The following is a 16146-nucleotide window of genomic DNA, read 5'->3' as shown; positions in this document are numbered from 1 at the left end:
TATAGGACATTCCATCCAAAAACAGCACATTACACTTTCTTCTTAAGTGCACACAGAATATTCTCCAGGACAGATCACATCTTGGGTCACAAATCAAGCCTCAGTAAATTTGAGAAAATTGAAATTATATCAAGCATCTTTTCAGACCACAACACTATGAGATTAGAAATCAATTACAGGGAAAAAATATAAAAAACACAAACATATGAAGGATAAACAATATGTTACTAAATAACCAAGAGATCACTGAAGAAATCAAAGAGGAAATCAAAAAATACCTAGAGACAAATGACAATGAAAACACGACAATCCAAAACCTATGGGATGCAGCAAAAGCAGTTCTAAGAGGGAAGTTTATAGCTATACAAGCCTACCTCAAGGAACAAGAAAAATCTCAAATAAACAATCTAACCTTACACCTAAAGGAACTAGAGAAAGAACAACAAACAAAACCCAAAGTTAGTGGAAGGAAAGAAATCATAAAGATCAGAGCAGAAATAAGTGAAATAGAAACAAAGAAAACAATAGCAAAGATCAATAAAACTAAAAGCCGGTTCTTTAAGAAGATAAACAAAATTGATAAACCTTTAGCCAGACACATCAAAAAAAGAGGGAGAGGACTCAAATCAATAAAACTAGAAAAGAAAAAGGAGAAGTTACAATGGACACCACAGAAATACAAAGCATCATAAGAGACTACTACAAGCAACCCTATGCCAATAAAATGTATAACCTGGAAGAAATGGACAAATTCTTAGGAAGGTATAACCTTCCAAGACATAACCAGGAAGAAATATAAAATATGAACACACCAATCACAAGTAATGAAATTGAAACTGTGATTTAAAATCTTCCAACAGGGCTTCCCTGGTGGCACAGTGGTTGAGGGTCCACCTGCCGATGTGGGGGACATGGGTTCGTGCCCTGGTCCAGGAAGATCCCACATGCCACAGAGCAGCTGGGCCCGTGAGCCATGGCTGCTGAGCCTGCACGTCCAGAGCCTGTGCTCCGCAACGGGAGAGGCGACAACAGTGAGAGGCCCGCATACCAAAAAAAAAAAAAACTCCAACAAACAAAAGTCCAGGACCTGATGGTTTCACAGGTGCATTCTATCAAACATTTAGAGAAAAGCTAAGACCCATCCTTCTCAAACTCTTCCTAAACATTGAAGAGGAAGGAACAGTCCCAAACTGATTCTATGAGGCCACCATCACTCCGATACCAAAACCAGAAAAAGATACAAAAAAAGAAAATTACAGACTAGTATCACTGATGAATATAGATGCAAAAATCCTCAACAGAATACTAGCAAACAGAATCCAACAACACATTAAAAGAATTATACACCATGATCAAGTGGGATTTATCCCAGGGATGCAAGGATTCTTCAATATACGCAAATCAATCAATGTGATACACCAAATTAACAAACTGAAGAAGAAAAACCATATGATCATCTCAATCAGAAAAAGCTTTTGACAAAATTCAACACTCATTTATGATAAAAACTCTCCAGAAAGTGGGCATAGAGGGAAGCTACCTCAACATAATAAAGGCCATATATGACAAACCCACAGCCAACATCATTCTTAATGGTGGAAAAAATGAAAGCATTTCCTCTAAGATCCAGAAGAAGACAAGGATGTCCACTCTTGCCACTATTATTCAACATAGTTTTGGAAGTCCTAGCCACAACAATCAGAGAAGAAAAAGAAATAAAAGGAATACAAATTTGAAAAGAAGAAGTAAAACTGTCACTGTTTGCAGATGACATGATACTATACATAAAGAATGCTAAAGATGCCAGCAGAAAACTACTAGAGCTAATCAATGAATTTGGTAAAGTAGCAGGATACAAAATTTGTGCACAGAAATCTCTTGCATTCCTATAAACTAATGATGAAAAATCTGAAAGAGAAATTAAGGAAACACTTCCATTTACCACTGCAACAAAAAGAATAAAATACCTAGGCATAAACCTACCTAGGGAGACAAAAGACCTGTATGTAGAAAACTATAAGACACTGATGAAAGAAATTAAAGACAATACAAACAGATGGAGAGATATACCATCTTCTTGGATTGGAAGAATCAATATTGTCAAAATGACTATACTACCCAAAGCAATCTACAGATTCAATGCAATCCCTATCAAATTACCAATGGCATTTTTTACAGAACTAGAACAAGAAATCTTAAAATTTGTATGGAGACACAAAAGACCCCGAATAGCCAAAGCAGTCTTGAGGGGAAAAAACGGAGGTGGAGGAATCAGACTCCCTGACTTCAGACTATACTACAAAGCTACAGTAATCAAGACAGTATGGTACTGGTACAAAACCGGAAATATAGATGAATGGAACAGGATAGAAAGCCCAGAGATAAACCCACGCACCTATGGTCACCTAATCTATGACAAGGAGGCAAAGATATACAATGGAGAAAAGACAGTCTCTTCAGTAAGTGGTTCTGGGAAAACGGGACGGCTACATGTAAAGGAATGAAATTAGAACACTCCCTAACACCATACACAAAAATAAACTCAAAATGGATTTGAGACCTAAATGTAAGATGGGACACTATAAAACTCTTAGAGGAAAACATAGGAAGAACACTCTTTGACATAAATCACAGCGAGATCTTTTTTGATCCACCTCCTAGAGTAATGGAAATAAAAACAAAAATAAACAAATGGGACCTAATGAAACTTAAAAGCTTTTGCAAAGCAAAGGAAACTACAAACAAGACAAAAGATAACCCTCAGAATGGGAGAAAATATTTGTAAATGAATCATCAGACAAAGGATTAATCTCCAAAACATATAAACCGCTCATGCAGCTCAATATTAAAAAAACAAACAACCCAATCCAAAAGTGGACAGAAGACCTAAATAGACATTTCTCCAAAGAAGACATACAGATGGCCAAGAAGCACATGAAAAGCTGCTCAACATCATTAATTATTAGAGAAATGCAAATCAAAACTACAATGAGGTATCACCTGACAGCAGTTAGAATGGGCATGATCAGAAAATCTACACACAACAAATGCTGGAGAGGGTGTGGAGAAAAAGGAACCCTCTTGCACTGTTGGTGGGAATATAAATTGATACAGCCGCTATGGAGAACAGTATGGAGGTTCCTTTAAAAACTAAAAATAGAATTATCATATGACCCAGCAATCCCACTACTGGGCATATACCCAGAGAAAACCATAATTCAAAAAGACACATGCACTCCAGTGTTCATTGTGGCACTATTTACAATAGCCAGGTCATGGAAGCAACCTAAATGCCCATTGACAGACAAATGGATAAAGAAGAATTGGTATATATATACAATGGAATATTACTCAGCCATAATGAGGAACAAAATTGGGTCATTTGTAGAGACTTGGATGGATCTGGAGACTGTCATACAGAGTAAGTCAGCAAGAGAATAACAAATATCGTATATTAACGCATATATGTGGAACCTAGAAAAATGTACAGTTGAACCGGTTTGCAGGGCAGAAATAGAGACACAGATGTAGAGAACAAATGTATGGACACCAAGGGGGGAAAGTGGTAGGGGTGGTGGTGTGATGAATTGGGAGATAGGGATTGACATATGTGTAGAATGGATAACTAATAAGAACGTGCTGTATAAAAAAATAAAATTCAAAAAAATTTTTTATACATTAACATTTTTCTCATTTAAACTTAAATAATAAAAAATTCAAATTAAAACCATGATATAATACTATGGGATACAGATAAATGACTACATCAATCACCTAACTGCCACTGACACCAAATTTACTGATTTATAAAACAAGTTTGAAAGAAATCATAAAGATAACCTGGTTCAAGCTCTTGATGGGTTTATTGAGACTATTCCAAGCTAGATAAGTTGTTATCCAGACTCTATTTCAGCATCCCAAGTGATGGGAAATTACTTTGTAAAGCAGCCTGTTCCATCCTCTGATGGTTTTGTCTATGAGGAAATTCTTTCTCTTGCTGACCCCAAATCTTCCTCCCTGCAGCATCCACAGGTCCTAGACCACCTGGCAACCATGAGGAATAACCCAGGCCTTATTCTAATATTTAAAGAGAGCTATTAGGAACACTCTGTATCTTCTAATTCTCCAGGTCAACACTTCCAATTCCTTCAGCTGTTTCCCATATGACATGGTTTTGAATTGCTTCCTCATTCTAGATAATTTTCTCTGAACTCGTTCCAGTGTTCTCTATCTGTTTCAAGGTATGGTGCCCAGAATTGAATACTTCAGCTGGTCTCACTAAAGCAGAATAAGAGAGGACTCAAACTTCCCTCATTAGACTATCTCATTAATAATACCATTAGTAACATCATCTTATACAACCTTAGATCACAATGGTCTTTTGTATTTCTGGCAATTATATGTTGCTATTATATACTATAACTGGTTTTTATGTTAAATAAAGCCCCTATTTAAAAACACGCTGCACTGTAAAAACCATGTCTCATTATACTGAATATACCAATCCATTCCTTCCCACTTATTTCTGCTTTTGTAGAGAATCCACCTTCCACAGTCCTGACTGCTCTGTGTGGTTATATGACTAAAACCCCCTCCACCCATCCACCCTACCATGGTATGGCTGAGTGGTGGATGAGGGTTGGACATAAGACCTAGAAGAACCAAGCCCTGAGCTGGGATGAGCCAGCTAGGCCTGTAAGTGTTGAAGACCAGGCAATTTGGACACCTTTAGGGTGGCCATAATAAAGAAGGGTCATGTGCAATATACAGAGTAAGCCACATTATCGGGATGAGAGAGAAGAATGAGCAGACACATAGAGAGAAGATGAGAAAAAGACATTGTGGATCCAGAGTAAGAGAGGAAAAAATGGAACCATTCAGTGTCTCATACCCAATGAACTTCCAATTCCTTACTTCAGTCCCTCATGAGACCTAGTTGCCCTACTTGCCCTTCGGGATCCATGCCCAATCTTCCTCCACTATTCTCTCTTTTTCCCCTAAAGCTACCTATTCCTTACAACCAATAACCCTCATTTTATTATGTGAGCATTTGGCTTTTCAGATGCAAGTGCAGAACAAGAAATATAACTGCAAATATAAATAAATAAATTTTTTATGTATATATACACATACATATGTATGTTTTAAACTCAGACTTTAGTGACTTCAGTACCCAGAAAATTCTAAGCTTTGTATCTTCTGCAAAACTGATCCTTGCAAGTTGTTTTATCCATCTAATTTATTGATAAAAAATGTTGAATATGACAAAGTTGAGGCTATGGTATATCATATCTGCTTGCTTGATACTAATCCACTACTCTGCACATTACAGATTCAGTGCTTCAGATGGTTATTAAACTACACAATTATTTGTGTAACCAGTTTGTATTTACTCATATTGTCTTTAGGAATATTAAGACAAACTGTCAAATGCCTTCATAAAGTCCATATATTCTATGTCAACTACAGTTCCTGGATCTAGTGACTTTACACAAAATGGAATGGCAAGGCCTACGTGCTGGTTCTCTTCAAGAACATAAAATTGGCTCAAGGGTTATTATTTTCTCTAATATCTCCTCACAAATCACCTTTTTTCTTTTTATAAATATATTTATTTTATTTATTTATTTTTGGCTGTGTTGGGTCTTCATTGCTGCGCACAGACTTTCTCTAATTGTGGCAAGTGAGGGCTTCTCTTCGTTGCGGTGCGTGGGCTTCTCATTGCGGTGGCTTCTCTTGTTGCGGAGCACGGGCTCTAGGCACACAGGCTTCAGTAGTTGCAGCACACGGGCTCAGCAGTTGTGGCTCGCAGGCTCCAGAGCGCAGGCTCAGTAGTTGTGGCACATGGGCTTAGTTGCTCCATGGCACGTGGGATCTTCCCAGACCAGGGCTCAAACCTGTGTCCCCTGCATTGGCAGGTGGATTCTCAACCACTGAACCACCAGGGAAGCCCACAAATCACCCTTTAATATTACATTCTAGAATCCTTTCTGGGAGTTCCCTGGTTGTAATTTATGGTCATTCTGTACATGGAATGGTATTTGTACATTATCCTCTTACTCTCTACGCATTCTCAAAGATCATCAAGAGTGGCTTTGCAATCCCACTGAAAGGTACTATCAGTCCCCAGGAATATAATTCATCCAGGTCAAGAGACCTGAACTAATGCAGAGAATATGGGTATTTTCTTACAATCCCTTTGCCCATCATGAGTTTTGGTTCCTTCTCATCAATTTGAAAATTATATTCTTACTCTAAGGAAATTTCATCCTTAACCTATTAATCACAGTTCTTTCCCTGCTCCTAGGAAAGTGCCATATCCTTATTCTAAATAAAACTCTTGCTGGATGGAGCTTATGTGCAGCCTGATGTACAAAACACAAACAGTATAAACTCCACAATTGTGAGCTATCAAAATGTTATTACACCATGGCAATCATCGTGGGGAAAGCTGAAAATAAGTGAAATATACATTTTGTAGAACAGGTCTTCTAGAAGTTCAGCAGAGGAAGCCAAAACATGATACTCATTATGATCTAGGAAACAAGACAAATTATAAAGTAATAGGTCCATAAGAGTAGACTCTATACTTTACTTAGTACAACCTGAATCACTGTGTAAAACAAATATATTGAACAAAAGTTTTCAATGCTATTAAATTGTAAATAGTTTTCTGTAAGTAAAACTGCAACAGGAAAATATAAAAACGCTTTCAAATTCTTTGTATCTACATAGGCTAATTACTTAGGACATTTCTGTGAAACTTGAGAAGATATGAAATACTAAAAGTATGTTCCCAGATGAGATAAGTAAAACTTAGATGTTTTTTGTGAAATATAATATGTGCTTCATTCTTATAACTTGGTGTTATATCATCTCGTTGTGTAAGTAAAATAAGAACATGCTGTCATTCTTGAGAAAAGAGCTATCATTAGCAGGATGCTTTTGTTTTTACAAGATGCACTTTGGAGGAGGCATCAACAAATGCAGTATATTGAACAAACACAGAGCCATTTAAAAATAAATTGTAAAATAAACTTCTCAAATGTACTATCTGTAGTTTTAAAATTATAGTTATTTAATATAAAAATGATGCAAATTTTTTAAAAGGTTAAATTAGGCTTCAGATCCTTTTCAAAACTCCTGTCTGTGCTTCAAGTGGAAAAAGCACTCAGTAACCTCCTGCTGCACAAGCGAAGCATTCTCTGATCCAAAAATTGTTCTTCCTTCCTTTCCCCACCCATCTCATGCTTTTTGTGCTTGCGTAAGGAGGAAAGAAACAGAGAAACTATTCCACTGCTGTAAAAATGACAGCAATATAAAATGTTAACCTTTCTAAGAAGTTTTACATTTAAAAAAATATGCCTTTACTCAAAACAATGAGCGTCTATCTAGTGAATTTCATTCAGATTGGGAGAAACCTTTTGAGACAGGACAGTGGACCTTCTGAGTCATTAGCAACACAGACCACCTGACCATTTCATAAGGCCATCAAGACCCTTCCTTTCAATAAGTCAACTGGCTGCACCACCAATTTAAAAATCAATTTGGGGGCTTCCCTGGTGGCACAGTGGTTGAGAGTCCGCCTGCCGATGCAGGGGACACGGGTTCGTGCACCGGTCTGGGAGGATCCCATATGCCATGGAGTGGCTGGGCCTGTGCGTCCGGAGCCTGTGCTCTGCGATGGGAGAGGCCACAGCAGTGAGAGGCCCGTGTACCGCAAAAAAAAAAAAAAAAAGAAAAAAAAAAATCAATTTGGTAAAGACCATCTACCCAAAACCCCTAAACCTACATTCCCAGCAATATGGGTTTTTTTAGATACAGACAGTATTCTTCTCAAATTTATATGACAAGGCAAAGGAACTAGAAAAACTAAAACTGTCTTGAAAAAGAAGGATAAAGCAGGATAAGCACTTTACCTGATTTCAAGTCATACTATTATACACTAATCAACACTATGTGGTATTTGTCAAAGGATAGATGCATAGATCAATGGAATAGAATAGAGAACCAAGAAATAGATCAATATAAATATGCCAAACTGATTTTTGGCAGAGGTGTAAAAACAATTCAGTAAAGGAAAAACAGCCTTCTCAGCAAATGGTCCTGAAACAATTAGATATCCGTAGGTTTAAAAAAAAAAAAAAAGGACCTCAACCTAAACCTCACACCCCATACAAAAATTAACTTACAGTGGGTCATGGACTAAAATGTAAAACATAAAAATTTGATTTCAGAAGAAAACAGCTTAGGAGGAAATCTTCAGGATCTAAACCAGGGAAACAGTTTTTACACCTGATACCAAAAGCATGAACCATAAAAGGAAAAATTGATAACCTGAATTGCACCAAAATTTAAAACTTTTGCCCTGTAAAGAGGATGAAATGACAAGCTACAGACTGGGAAAAAATATTTGCAAGCCACATATCTGACAAAGGACTAGTATCTAGATTATATAAAGAATTCTCAAAACTCAACAGTTTAAAAAAAATCCAATCAGAAAATGGTCAAAAGGCATGAAGAGACATCTCACCTAAAAGTATACACAGACGACAGGACTTCGCTGGTGACACAGTGGTTAAGAATCCACCTGCCAGTGCAGGGGACATGGGTTCAATCCCTGGTCCGGGAAGATCCCACATGCCACGGAGCAACTAAGCCCATGCACCACAACTACTGAGCCTGTGCTCTAGAGCCTGCGAGCCACAAATACTGAGCTCATGTGCCACAACTACTGAAGCCCGTGTGCCTAGAGCCCAGGTTCCACAACAAAAGAAGCCACTGCAATGAGAAGCCCATGCATGGCAACTAGAGAAAAGCCCACACGCAGCAATGAAACCCCAATGCAGCCAAAAATTTTTTTTAAATTTTTAATTAAAATTTTTTTTTTAAAAAGATACACAGATGCCAAATAAGCACATGAAAAGATATTCAATATCATTAGCCATTAGGAAAACGCAAATTAAAACTTTAATGAGCTATCACTTCACACCTATCAGAAAGGTTATAATAAAAACTAATGAGAGTGGTACAATATACTTAAAGTTATAAAAGGGAAAAACCTACAATGAAGAATACTCTACCCAGCAAGACTCTCATTCAGATTTGATGGAGAGATCAAAAGCTTTACAGACAAGCAAAAGCTAAAAGAGTTCAGCACTACCAAACCAGCTTTACAAGAAATGTTAACAGGATTTCCATAAGCAAAAAAAAAAGGCCACAACTAGAAACATGAAAATTACAACGGGAAAAAGCTCAGGCAAACACATAGTAAATATAGGAAATCAAACAGGCACAAAGCTAGTAGGAAGGTTAAAAGACAAAAGTAATAAAATCATCTATACCCACAATAAGCAGTTAAGGGATACACAAAACAATCAGATGTAAAATACTATGTCAAAAAGAATAATCGTGAGGGGAGGAGAGTACAAATGCAAGATTGTAAAAGTACATTTGAAATTAAGAGATCAGCAACTTAAAACAATCAAATATATATACATATATATTGCTATTTATAAATCTCATGGTAACCACAAACCAAAAATCTATAATAGATACATACACAAAAAAGAAAAAAGAATCCAAACATAGTACTAAGGACAGTCATCACATCACAAGAGGAAAGAACAAAAGAAGAAGAAAGGAACACAAAAGACCTTAAAAAAAATAACAAAATGGTAATAAGAACATACATATCAATAATTACTTTAAATGTAAATAGACTAAATGCTCCAATCAAAAGACACGGAGTGGCTGAATGGAAACAAAAACAAGACCCGTATATATGCTGCCTACAGGAGATTCACTTCAGATCTAAAGACACACACAGACAGAAAATGAAGGGATGGAAAAAGGTATTCATTGCAAATGGAAATCAAAAGAAAGCCAGGGTATAAATACTTGCATCAGACAAATAGACTTTAAAACAAAGAATGTTACACAAGTCAAAGAAGGACATTACATAATGATCAAGGGCTTAATCCAAGAAGATGTAACAATCTCAAATATATAAGCACTTAACATAGGAGCATCTAAATACATAAAGCAGATACTAACAGATATAAAGGGAGAAGTTGACAGTAATACAATAATAGTAGGGGACTTTAACACCCAATTTACATCAATGGACAGATCATCCAAACAGAAAATTAATAAGGAAACACTGGCCTTAATGACACACTAGACCAGATGAACTTAATAGATATACATAGAACCTTCCATCAAAAAGCAGAAGAATACACATTCTTTTCAAATGCACATGGAATATTCTCCAGGATAGTTCATGTACAAGGCCACAAAACAAGCCTTGGTAAATTTAAGAAAACTGAAATCATATCAAGCATCTTTTCCAACCACAATGCTATGAGACTAGAAATCAACTACAAGAAAAATAAACTGTAAAAAACACAAACATGTGGAAGTTAAACAATATGCTACTAAACAAGCAATGGTTCACTGAAGAAATCAAAGAAGAAATTAAAAAATACATGGAGACAAAAGAAAATGAAAACACAACAATCCAAAATCTACAGGATGCAGTAAAAAAGCAGTTCTAAGAGGGAAGTTTATAGCGATACAAGTTTACCTCAGGAAACAAGAAAAATCTCAAATAAACAATCTAACATTACACCTAAGGAAACTAGAAAAAGAAAAACAAACAAAACCCAAAGTTAGTGGAAGGAAAGAAATCATAAAGATCAGAGCAGAAACAAATTAAATAGAGACTTTATTTTTTGTTGTTTTTGTTTTTGTTTTTTTGTGGTACATGGGTCTCTCACTGTTGTGGCCTCTCCCGTTGCGGAGCACAGGCTCCGGATGCGCAGGCTCAGCAGCCATGGCTCACAGGCCCAGCCGCTCTGTGGCATGTGGGATCTTCACAGACCGGGGCACGAACCCGTGTCCCCTGCATCGGCAGGCGGACTCTCAACCACTGCGCCACCAGGGAAGCCCATAGAGACTTTAAAAAACAATATAAAAGATCAATAAAACTAAGAGCTGGTTGTTTGACAAGATAAACAAAATTGATAAACCTTCAGCCAGACTCACCAAGAAAAAAAGAGAAAGGACCCAAATCAATAAAATCAGAATGAAAAAGGAGAAGTTACAACAGACACCATAGAAATACAAAGGATCATCAGAGACTACTAAGAACAACTGTATGCCAATACAATGGACAACCTAGAAGAAATGGACAAATTCCTAGAAATGTACAATCTCCAAAGAATGAACCAGGAAAAAATAAAAAATATGAACAGACCAACTACCAGTAATGAGACTGAATCAGTTTTTTAAAACTCTCAAAAAACAAAAGTCCAGGACCAGATAGCTTCACAGGTGAATTCTACCAAACATTTAGAGAAGAGTTAATACTTAGCCTTCTCAAACTATTCCAGAAAATTGCAGAGGAACGAATGCTTCCAAATTCATTCTATGAGCCCAGCATAACCCTGATACTAAACCAAGACAAATATCACAAACAAAAAAAGAAACTACAAGCTAATATCATTAATGAACATAGATGCAAAAATGCTCAACCAAATATTAGCAAACTGAATCAAACAATACATTAAAAGGATCATATACCATGTTCAAGTGGGATTTATCCCAGGGTTGCAAGGATTTTTCAATATCTGCAAATCAATGTAATACACCACATTAACAAATTGAAGAATAAGAACCATATGATCATCTCAATAGATGCAGAAAAAGCTTTTGACAAAATCCAACACCCATTTATGGTAAAAACTCTCCAGAAAGTGGGCATAGAGGGAACATACCTCAACATAATAAAGGTGATATACGACAAACCTACAGCTAACATACTCAATGGTGAAAAGCGGAAAGCATTTCCTCTAAGATCAGGAACAAGACAAAGATGCTCACAGTCACCATTTTTGTTCAACATAGTATTGGAAGTCTTAGCCATGGCTATTAGATAAGAAAAATAAATAAAAGGAATTCTAATTGGAATGGAAGAAGTAAAACTGTCATGGCTTGCAGATGACACGATACTATACATAGAAAATCCTAAGAATGCCACCAAAAAATTACTAGAGCTCACCAATGAATCTGGTAAAGTTTCAGGATACAAAATAAATGTGCAGAAATCTGTTGCATTTCTATACACTAACAATAAACTATCAGAAAGAGAAATTAAGAAAACAGTCACATCAAAAAGAATAAAATACCTAGGAATAAACCTACCCAAAGAGGTAAGGAAAACTATAAAACACTGATAAAAGAAACTGACAATGACACAAACAGATGGAAAGATATACTGTGTTCATGGACTGGAAGAACTAATATTGTTAAAATGACCATATTACATTGAATCCCTATTAAAATACCAACGGCATTTTTCACAGAACTAGAACAAATAATTTTTAAATTTGTATGGAAATACAAAAGACCCCCAATAGCCAGAACAATGTTGAGAAAGAACAGGGCTGGAAGTATCATGCTCCCTGACTTCAGACTATAATACAAATCTACAGTAATCAAAACAGTATGATGCTGGCACAAAAACAGAAAAAACAAACAAACAGATCATTGGAGCAGAACAGAGAGGCAGGAATAAACTAACATACCTATGGTAAATTAATCTACGACAAAGGAGACAACAATATATAATGGAGAAAAGATAGTCTCTTCAATAAGTGGTGCTGGGAAAACTGGACAGCTACATGTAAAAGAATGAAACTAGAACATTTTCTAACATCAAATACAAAAATAAACTCAAAATGGATTAAAGACCTAAATGTAAGACTGGAAATCATAAAACTCCTAGAAGAAAACAGGTGGAACTCTCTTTGACATAAATTACAATATTTTTTTGACCTTTCTCTTGAAGCAAAGGAAATAAAAACAAAAATAAGCAAATGGGACATAATCAAACCTTTTGCACAGCAAAGGAAACCTTTGACAAAACAAAAAGACAATCTACTGAATCGGAAAAATATTTGCAAATGATAATATTGATAAGGGGTTAATAATCAAAATATAAACAGCTCAAACAACTCAATATCAAAAAAACCCCAAATAACTAAATTTAAAAATGGACATAAGACTTGAATAAACCTTTTCCCATGGACAACAGGCACATGAAAAGATGCTCAACATTGTTAACCATTAGAGAAATGCAAATGAAAAACCACAAGGAGATATTATCTCACACCTGTCAGAATGGTTGTCATCAAAAAGAACTCAACAGGGGTTTCCCTGGTGGCGCAGTGGTTGGGAGTCCACCTGCCGATGCAGGGGACACAGGTTTGTGCCCCAGTCCAGGAGGATCCCACATGCTGTGGAGCAGCTGAGCCTGTGGGCCATGGCCACTGAGTCTGCGCGTCCAGAGCCTGTGCTCCGCAACAGGAGAGGCCACAGCAGTGAGAGGCCCGTGTACCATAAAAAAAAAAAAAAAAAGAACTCAACAACTCAACAAATGTGGGCAAGGATGCAGAGAAGAAAAAAACCCTCATACACTGTTGGTGGGAATGTAAATTGGTGCAGCCACTGTGGCAAACGGTATGGAAGTTTCTCAAAAAAACTAAAAATAGAACTACCACATGATCTAGCAATTCCACTCCTGGGTGCATATCCAAAAAAAATGAAAACACTAATTCAAAAAGATACATGCACCCCAATGTTCATAGCAGCATTACTTAAAATATCCACAGATACGGAAACTACTTAAGTGTCCATCAACAGATGAATGGATAAAGAAGATGTGAATGGAATACTACTCAGCCTTTAAAAAAATGAAATTTCGCCATCTGCAATGACATGGATGGACTTGGCAGGTATTATGCTAAGTGAAATAAGTCAGGCAAAGACAAATATTGTATGATATCACTTATATGAGGAATCTAAAAAATACAACAAACTAGTGAATATACCAAAAAGGAAAAATAATCACAGATAAAGAGGACAATCCAGTGGTTACCAGTGGGTAGAGGGAAAGGAAGACAGGCAAGATAGGGGTAGGGGATTAAGAGGTACAAACTACTGTGTATAAAATAAAGAAGCCACAAGGATATATTATACAGCACAGGGAATATAGCCAATATGTTACAGTAACTGTAAATGGAGTATAACCTCTAAAAATTGTGAATCTGTTGTACACCTAAAATTATATAATTTTGTACATTGACTATACCTCAATAAAAAAATTTTTTTTATACTAATGACAACATCAACGCTAAAGATGCAGAGAAACTGGATCACTCATACACTGCTGGTGAGGATGTAAAATGTTATAGCCCTCTGGAAAAGTTTGGTAGTGTTTTAGAAAACTAAACATGGAACTACCAAACAACCTAGCAATTGTACTTGGGCATTTATCACAGGAAAATAAAAACATAAGTTCACATAAAAACCAATACATTAATATTTATAGCAGCTTTATTCATAATAGCCAAAAACTGGAAAAAACTCAGACGTTCTTCAACAGGTTAAACAAATTGTACTACATTCATACCATGGAATGCTACTCAGCAATAAAAAGGAATAAACTACAGATAAACACAACAACAACATGTATAAAACTCCACAGAATTACAGCTGAGAGAAAAAAAGTAATCTCAAAGACTACATATTGCATGACTCCATTTTTATAACATTCTTGAAATGACAAAATTATTGGAGACCTGATCAATGGTTCCCAGAGGTCATGAATTGGAAGAGGGAGAGTGGAGGTGTGTAAGAGGGGAGGCTGAGGTGAATGCAGCTATAAAAGGGTAACATGAGGAATCTTTGTTAACTGTTTAAGTTAACTTTGTTAACTTAACTGTGTAAATGTCGATATCCTGGTTGTGATATTGTAGTATAGTTTTGCCAGGTGTTACCAATGGAGGAAGCTGGGGAAAGGGTACATGAGATCTCTTGGTATCATTTCTCACAACTGCTTGTGAGTCTACAATGATCTCAAAATTAAAAGTTTAATTTAAAAATAATAAAATATTGTAGGAGACTTTAACACCCCACTTTTCATCAAAGGATAGATCATCCAGAGAATCAACAAGGAAACACAGGCCTTAAATGATACATTAAACCAGACGGCCTTAATTGATATTTATAGAGCATTCCATCCAAAAGCAGCAGAACACACATTCTTCTTAAGTGCACACAGAACATTCTCCAAGACTGACCACATGCTGGGCCACAAAGCAGGCCTTGGTAAATTTAAGAAAATTGAAATCGTATAAAGCACCTTTTCCAACCACAACACCATGAGATTAGGAATAAATTACAAGAAAAAAACACTGTTAAAAACACAAACACGTGGAGGCTAAGCAATATGCTACTAAACAGCCAATGGATCACTGAAGAAATCAAAGAGGAAATAAAAAAATACCTAGAGACAAATGAAAATGAAAGCACAACAATCCAAAATCTATGGGATACAGCAAAAGTAGTTCTAAGAGGGAAGTTTATAGCAATAAAATCTTACCTCAGGAAACAAGAAAAATCTCAAATAAACGACCTAACCTTAACACCTGAAGCAATGAGAGAAAGAAGAAGAAACAAAACCTAAAGTTAGTAGAAGGAAAGAAATCATAAAGATCAGAGCAGAAATAAATGAAATAGAGACAAAGAAAACAACAACAAAGATCAATGAAACTAAAAGCTGGTTCTTTAAAAGATAAGCAAAATGATAAACCTTTAGCAAGACTCAAGAAAAAAAAGGGAGAGGACTGAAATCAGTACAATTAGAAAGGAAAAAGGAGAAGTTAAAACCAACACCACAGAAATAAAAAGTATCATAAGAAACTACAAGCAACTGTATGCAAATAAAATGGACAACCTGGAAGAAATGGACAAATTCTTAGAAAGGTACAAGCTCCCAAGACTGAACCAGGAAGAAACAGAAAATATGAAGAGACCAATCACAATTAATGAAATTGAAACTGTGATTTAAAAACTCCCAACAAACAAAAGTCCAGGACCTGATGGCTTCACAGGTGAATTCTATCAAATATTTAGAGAAGAGCTAACAACTAGCCTTCTGAAACCATTCCAAAAAACTGTAGAGGAAGGAACACTCCCATACTCATTCTATGAGGCCACCATCACCCTGATTACAAAACCAGACAAAGATACCACAAAAAAAGAAATTACAGGCCAATATCACTGGTGAAGATAGATGCAAAA

Source organism: Kogia breviceps, chromosome 5, assembly GCF_026419965.1.
Source record: "Kogia breviceps isolate mKogBre1 chromosome 5, mKogBre1 haplotype 1, whole genome shotgun sequence".
NCBI lineage: Eukaryota > Metazoa > Chordata > Mammalia > Artiodactyla > Physeteridae > Kogia > Kogia breviceps.
This window is presented reverse-complemented; position numbering follows the sequence as displayed.